At 39.4% G+C, this 6782-nt stretch overlaps 1 pseudogene; it reads right to left on the bottom strand.

Annotated features, from left to right (window-relative positions):
- Positions 1 to 2757: 2757 nt before the first annotated feature.
- LOC126001532 (high mobility group protein B1-like) lies at positions 2758 to 3323 on the bottom strand (annotated as a pseudogene).
- Positions 3324 to 6782: the final 3459 nt, after the last annotated feature.

Genomic DNA, 6782 nt, shown 5'->3' on the forward strand with positions numbered 1-6782 from the left:
AACTTTTTACTCAGCAACCATAGTTGAGGAGTTTAATCATATGCAGAGGCTGATAAGGCATGAATGGGAATCATTAGAAGAGATTGTGAGTAAGGTTAGGGACAACTTGTGATTTTTTTAAAAAAGATTCTATTTACTTAGAAGCATTCAGAATGCAAATAAAACAGCTGCAGCTTTCTTCTTCTGTTTCTTTTGCAATCACAGGGTGGTTTGATTAACAGAACAAATATTTCCTATAAGCTGCATTAAAGAAAACTGAAGAGGAATACATCTTCCATCCCATATATAACTATTTTGTGCTATACATGAACAAGAACCTGCTTTAAATTTCCATGCCAATTTACAACCCTCATACTGTATCTGGCAAAGCCAATGGTTATCGAAAATACCACCCGAGACAGGGTTATCTAAAGACCCATTTGGTAGTAACTATACAAGCAGACTAAAGCAGGTACAGCAGGTAAGGCACTTGCCTTGCACTCAGACAACCCAGGTTCAGTTCCTGGCATTCCATATAGTAACCCCAGCATCGATAGCAGTGATTTCAAAGTGCAGAGTCAGGAGTAACCTCTGAGCATCACTAAGTGTGGCCCAGAAACCAATTAATTAAAAGACATTGTACAGTTTAAAAAAACATATTTTATTTTATTTTATTTTCTTAAGACCATTGTGATTTGCAAAGTCCTTCACAGTTGGGTTTCAGACATACACTAGATCAGAGTCAATCCCACCACCAGTGTCAATCTTCTTCCAACATGTTTCCAAAGTAGATCCCATACCCCACGCTTTGTCCCCTAGCCTATCTGTATAACAGGCCAATTTACAGTTCAGATGGTTTAGAGTTTGGGTATCTTGATGTCATTGTTGTTGACTTTGACTTGAATATTTAGTTCTGTCCCCCCTTTTTTTAATCTCTCCCAATGGACCTGAAACCACTAGGCCCCTGACCCCCATTCTTTCATATTTGTGTTTCTCCTCCTCCATTCAGTTTCTTTCTTCCTCACTGTACACTGGGGTCAAGAGTATTCTTGACAACTCCCATTTAGACAATTGAATTTCTTCATGCAGTTATTCTAAATACCACATATAAGTAATATTCTGTATTTATCTTCTTTTACTTTATTTAACATAATATTTTCCAGATCCATCTATGTTGCTGCAAATTGCATGACTGCATAATTTCTTAAAGCCCTGTAGTATTCCATTGTATATATGTACTACATCTTTATGATCTACTCATCTGTTGTTGGACATCTAGGTTGATTCCAAGTCTTGGTTATTGTTCTATGTGCTGCAATGAATAGCAGTGTGCATCCATCCTTTTTGGATGAATGTTAAAAACAAATATTTTTCTTTATTAATATCTTTATATATACTATCTAATTACAAACATGATTGTAGTTGGGTTTCAGTCATATAAAGAACACCCCCTTCACCAGTGCAACATACCCATCACCAATGCCCCAAACCTCCCACCTCACTACCCTCCCCGCCTATATTTGAGACAGGCTTTCTACTTCCCTCATTCATTCAAATTGTTATGTTAGTTGTCAGTGTAGTTATTTCTCTAATTGCACTTACCACTCTTTGTGGTGAGCTTCATATCGTGAGATGGACCTTCCAGCCCTCATCTCTATTGTCTCTGAGAATTATTACAAAAATGTCTTATTTTTCTTAAAACCCATAGATGAGTAATACTATTCTGTGTCTATCTATCTCCCTCTGATTTATTTCACTCAGCATAATAGGTTCCATGCACATCATGTATACAAAAATTTCATGACTTCATCTCTCCTGACAGCTGCATAATATTCCATTGTATATATATATATATACCACAGTTTCTTTAGCCATTTATTTGTTGAAAGGCATCTTGGTTTTTATAGAGTCTGACTATTGTAAATAGCACTGCAATGAATATTAGTGTGAGGAACGAATTTTTGAATTGTATTTTTGTGTTCCTAGGGTATATCCCTAGGAGTGGTATAGCTGGATCATATGGAAGTTCAATTTCCGGGGTTTTTTTGTTTTCTTTTTGTTTTTGGGTTTTTTTTTTTTTTTTGGTTTTTGGGCCACACCAGGTGGTGCTCAGGGGTTACTCCTGGCTGTCTGCTCAGAAATAGCTCCTGGCAGGCAGGGGGACCATATGGGACACCGGGATTCGAACCAACCACCTTTGGTCCTGGATCGGCTGCTTGCAAGGCAAACACTGCTGTGCTATCTCTCCGGGCCCAATTTCCAGTTTTTTTTAAGGAATCTCCATCTTGTTTTCCATAAAGGCTGGACTAAATGGCATTCCCACCAGCTGTGAATATGAGTTCCTTTCTCTCCACACTCCCTCCCCAGCACCAATTGTTCTTTTTCTTTGTGATGTGTGCCAGTCTCTGTGGCATAGAATGGTACCTCATAGTTGTTTTGATTTGCATCTCCCTGATGATTAATTATATGGAGCATTTTTTATGTGTCTTTTGGCCATTTGCATTTCTTCTTTGAGGAAGTGTCTGTTCATTTCTTCTCATTTTTTGATGGGATTAGATATTTTTTCTTGTAAAGTTCTGTCAGTGCTTTGTATATTTTGGATATTAGCCCCTTATCTGATGGGTATTGAGTGAATAATTTCTCCCATAGTGGGTGGCTCTTTAAAAACAAATCTGATATAATCTCACATTTCATTTTTTTTCTTCAAAAGGAGTGAGTTGTGCACAGGGAAATTAAATATTTTTATAAACAATAAAAAAAAGCTGTGATCAAACTGACTTACTCATTTTCATCTTCTTCCTCCTCTTTCTTTTTTTCCTCATTTTTATCAACTTTAACATCTCTCTTTTTGACTAATTAGGTTTTCCTTGAGCTCTATATGCAGCAATATCTTTTCTGTATTTTGCCTTCAGCTCAGCAGTCTTCTTTTCATAAGGCTGCTGTCATCTGCAGCGGTGCTGCTCCACATCTCCCTTAGTTTCTTTGCAACATTACCAACAGAGGCCAAGACACTCTCCTTTGATTTGGGGGCAATACTCAGAACAAGACAAGAAAAAGCCTGAAAGAGGCCTCTTACGTGTAATGGGATTCCTTGAACTTCTTTTCTGTTTCCCTTTGGGAAGTTTTTATTTTTCTTCATACTGGGCCTTGTCAGCCTTTGCCATGTCTTCAGATTTTTGTCTTTTTGTAATAGCCATGTTCCTCCCTGAGCACTTCTTAGAAAACTCTGAAAACTTTAAGAAAGCATCTGGGTGCTTCATCTTGCCATCTTCCCAGAAAGTTTTCACAAAGAATTTGTATGATAACATTCTTCCTCTTGGCTTCTTAGGATCTTCTTTACCCATGTGGTGGTTTTTTTTAAAAAGACAATGAAATTTTTGCCATTTGATATAATAATATTCATGGGCAAAGAAACATTTTATACATTTGATTTCAGTGGATTAACAAGGGAAAATACATAATTTTGAAAAGTGATGTAAAAGAAATTGTGACAGGAGACTAGAGATATAATACAGTGGCTAGAATACTTGCCTGTCACACTGCCAATCTGTGTTCAAACCCTAGCATTCCATATGATCTGAGCACCACTGAGACTAATTGAGTACAAGCCAAGAGTAACCCCTGAACATTTCCAGGTGTAACCCAAAAACCAAAAGAGAGAAAGAAGTTGTGATAGTAATCCAGTTCTAGAGCTATACTGTTGTTTGTTTTTGTTTTTGTTTTTTTGTTTTTCTTTGCTTTTTGGGCCACACCCAGTAATGCTCAGGGATTATTCCTGGCTATGCGCTCAGAAATCACTCTTGGCTTGGTGGACAATATGGGACACTGGGGGAATTGAATCATGTTCCATCCTAGGTTAGCACGTACAAAGCAAATGCCCTACCTCTTGCTCCACTGCTCTGGCCCTCGAGCTATACTGTTTTATAAGTTCTTCTCATAGGTGGTGCTTTGCATTAAGAAATCAGATATTTAACTTGAAATCTAGTAAGGAACCTCATCTCTCCTCCTTACCATTAAAAGTGTCACCTAATACTGCTTATACTGCTTATACAGCTTATAAGCTTCTTTCCCAGATCATTACTTTCTCATGGCCACCTTGTTTTCATACTGACAGACAGAGATTCAGAACAGAAATATTATCTCAGTAGTGGAGCTGAGAAATCCAGTTATCTATGTTTTTTGCCTCATCAAGGCACAGAGTCTCAGCATGTCCATCAGGCCCTCAATTTTCCTAGCACTATGTCCATGGAACTCAATGTCTGCCTCTTTCTTGTGAGAGAAAAAAGAAAACAATTTGGGTGCTAAAACTATTCTTTTTGAAAAGGGTAAACCCATTTTTTTCCCTTTTTTTTTTCCTTCAGTGATATGTGTTTTGGTTTTTATTTCTTTAGGTTTAATGCAAGGTCCAGAGGCAGCTTTGGGTTCCATGCTTGGGCCCTGCAATGCCGGGGATACCTGGGTTACTGCACCAATGCTGAAAGGCCCCAGGCTTAACCAGGAGATGTTGTGGGGACCATGTGCTATTGAGCTTCTCTTTCAGCCCAGTGGTGAATCCAATCTTGTGCTGACTCAATGGCAAATGGGTGTTGAAACTGAAGCTCAGGCAGACTCTTGTCTAGCCTTTGTTTTGCTGAAAAGAAGAGAGAAGCCCTGACACCACTATGCAAATCGGGCCCACAGGGATTCCTGTCTCTACTCCTGCCATCTCCTCTAGCACATGTGTAATTCGGCACATTTTGGCTTGGTCCCTTTGACCTGCCAGGTCCCTTGTGCATGTCATGAAAGCTCAAGAGACAGTTTGTCTATATGACATCTGTTTTGGAGGCAAGAAAAATCCAGAGAGATTAGATAAGGCCTTTTTTTTTTTTTTTTTTTTTTTTTTGGCATTGAAGCAACCTTTATGAGAAAGTTCAGCCAGAATATTCCCAACATGAGTGTGTCCCCTTCCTGAGGACCTGTTCTTCTCCCTTGAAGGTTTATATGCTGACAGGTAGCAGAGGAGAAGAAAAAGCAATGGTTCTCCTACAAAGTTGGTACATCTCAGGGTTCATTTCCCCTAACTCCCTCTCCTTGGGAAAGAGAGGGACCCCCCAATGATTTGGTCAAGAAAGTACCAGGTAAAAGTACTGTCAGGTCATCTAAGATTGAAAAGAGATGAGGTCTCCATTCACTGAAGATTTTGGGTGCTGCTCAGGATGTAGGGAGCAGAGCTTAATTGGTTGGTTCTGCCTTTTCCTCCTGATGTCCCATTTCTTTCTGAAACATCAAAGTGCAAAGAAACCCTTTGCTGGGTCCTTTTCTTTCAAGAAAGTTTTATTTAATCTACAGTCAAGCACCTGGGCAGTTTCCCAAGGTTCTGTATATTACTAGTCCAACCTTGCTCTTGATTCAGTGGGCGGCATATTTGTAATTTGTGGCCAATTATGTCATGAAGAAAGTCCATTACAGGAAAAGGAACTTGTCAGGATTCACCCTCAATTCAGTCTTTAAAAATTGCCTGAGCTCATTAATTTCATCACTTAACTCATTCACTGGCCAAATGTTTGGCTGTGTGTTGACTTTCTTGCCATTGTTGTTTTGTTTAAATTAGAAGATCATTGGATATTTCCTTTTTTAATCATAATTTTTTTATTTAAGCACCATAGTTACAAAAATGTTCGTAGTTGGGCTTCAGTCATAAAATGTAAACCACCCTTCACCAGTGTAATTCTCCTACCACAAATGTTCCCCCATTTTCTTTCTCCCTGACCCACACTGCCTGTCCTGGAGACAGACATTCTATTTCTCTCTCTCATTATCATTGTCATGGTAGTTGTTAGTGCAGTTTTTTTCTCTAACTGTGCTTCTCACACTTTGTCTTAAGCTTCTAAAAACTACAAACTCAAATAAAAGAACTGAAAAACTTGGTAAATAAAAAAAAAAAGAAGAAGAAGAAGAAGCAGCCAGGAAAACAAAAGATAATCTAGACTCTTTTGCTTTAATTGTTTTAAGAAAGGAGCAGAATGTTAGCCCATCCCCAATTCTTCTGTAACCTTACCTGCTAATAAGATCTGCCCATTTCTGGGAGGGGTCTTTGGTAGGTAACAAAAGTTTTGGCCTGAAAGGCAATAAGGGATTGGGAGAGAGGATTAGGGAGAATGCTGCAAGAGAGAAAGCAACAAAAGGAGAGATGGCTGAGAGACAAGGTACAATGCAGGGCAGGTTATGATAGGCCACACATGTTGGCCAGGGCTGAATAAAGATGATATCTCCTGAAACAAAATGGAGGAGAAAGGCCCTCCATCATCCCTCCATCACCATCCACCACCATCCAGTCCAATCCAAGGGCTTTTTACTCAACATATTGGCATCCGGATGTTGACTTGAATCCTGGACCAAGATATCATGGTGAGATTCCTGTTCTTGTGTTTGATTTTGGCTCTTTTCAGCTTGAGTGAGCCCAAAACCTTTGGCCACATGGAGCCACTTATAAAGATGGCCGAGACCCCTTCTGGGGGCACAAGGACCAGTGAAACAGGGGAGGTGAAAATTTGGAACACCCCCATTCGAGGACCAGAACTGAGACTTTGTTGCAAAAAGTCCTTTTTTCCAAAGACCTTTCCAAAGACATATTCAGAGACTGATGGAGAGCCTTGATTGGAAAAGGACAAGAAAAAAGACTGTATTGAGAGCGAACTAAATTCTGATTTATGACCTTCAGCCTGAACATGGATTTCGACTTTGGAAATTTTGAACTCTCAGCTTGGACCACTTTGAACTCTGGACACCCAGACGCACCCTGCAGAGAAGCTGTGGCAGCTGCA

Source organism: Suncus etruscus, chromosome 2, assembly GCF_024139225.1.
Source record: "Suncus etruscus isolate mSunEtr1 chromosome 2, mSunEtr1.pri.cur, whole genome shotgun sequence".
Classification (NCBI taxonomy): Eukaryota; Metazoa; Chordata; class Mammalia; order Eulipotyphla; family Soricidae; genus Suncus; species Suncus etruscus.